The sequence below is a fragment of the Cornus florida genome, unplaced genomic scaffold (assembly GCF_030987335.1).
Source record: "Cornus florida cultivar Cherokee Brave unplaced genomic scaffold, ASM3098733v1 CherokeeBrave_3.0.0_Hap2_Chr01, whole genome shotgun sequence".
Taxonomy (NCBI): domain Eukaryota; kingdom Viridiplantae; phylum Streptophyta; class Magnoliopsida; order Cornales; family Cornaceae; genus Cornus; species Cornus florida.
In genome coordinates, this window is record NW_026775571.1 from 54,431,038 (window position 1) to 54,432,142 (window position 1,105).

Here is a 1,105-nt window from a genome sequence, read left to right on the forward strand (position 1 = left end):
AACCATTAAGCTGCTTTTTCAACACTTCCAATTATGTCGGTACCATACGATACGGTGACATAAAAATTGGTGCGGTACTAGGCATAACGCCAATGAAAAACTCAATCTTTCTTCTAAGAAGTAATTTTGTCAAATCTTTCAAAAAAAACATCAAAGAAGTCACAAACAACCGCTAGAAACTCTTCTAAAACATCCTCTTCTTTAGCTAAAATGCTAGCAAAAAAGAAGTCATGAAAATCCCGTCCGCTAACTCCGTAAAATGATGAAATATAGGAATCACTCCAATCTCCAATGTAAAAGAAACAATCTCCACCGGGAGTACAAATTGTGACTCTTCCTCAAAATCAGTCGATCGTGGCATAAAAAGAAGCTAACCAATCCATCCAAAGAATGACATCAAAATTAGTCATCTCATGGAGGATAAGGTCAAACAAAAGTGATCGTCTGACTATAACAATAGTGCAATCTCTCACAACTCTATTAAAAGACAAAGAACCTCCAACTGGCGTATCAACACTCAACGCCCGCTCTAGGTAACTAACCCCTAAACCTGATGCATTGGCAAATGAAGATGAAATAAAAGAATGGAATGCACCAGAATCAAATAAAACACGAGCTCAAGAACTAAACACTAGAAATATACCTCGGACAACGGATAGACCAAATGATGTCTCAGCTGGAACAACTGCATAAACACGACCCTGAGGTGCCTATCCTTAGGAACCACTAACCTGAATGCCCGACTGTTGTGTGGTCATGGTAGGAGCAGCTTTCATAGCAGGACGTGAACTCTGAGAAGATATAACAGGTTATGGTGGCGCTGTAGATCTAAAACGTGGCTGGATTGTGGCTGACAGTGCCGGCCTCAACTGAGATCCCTTGCCACTACCTATGCCTTTACCCTAATGTGGATAGTCCCTAACCATATGGCCATGTTGGTCACACCCAAGACAAGCTCTCGACACTGTAGAAACTGTGGATGAACCTATAGGATAGTTGGATTTGTAATGTCTAGGCTACTAGCACTAAAAGCAAACAACTCCACTCCTAACTGACCCAGCTGGCATAGGAGTATTAGGAATAGATCATGTCAGCTGCTATCCCT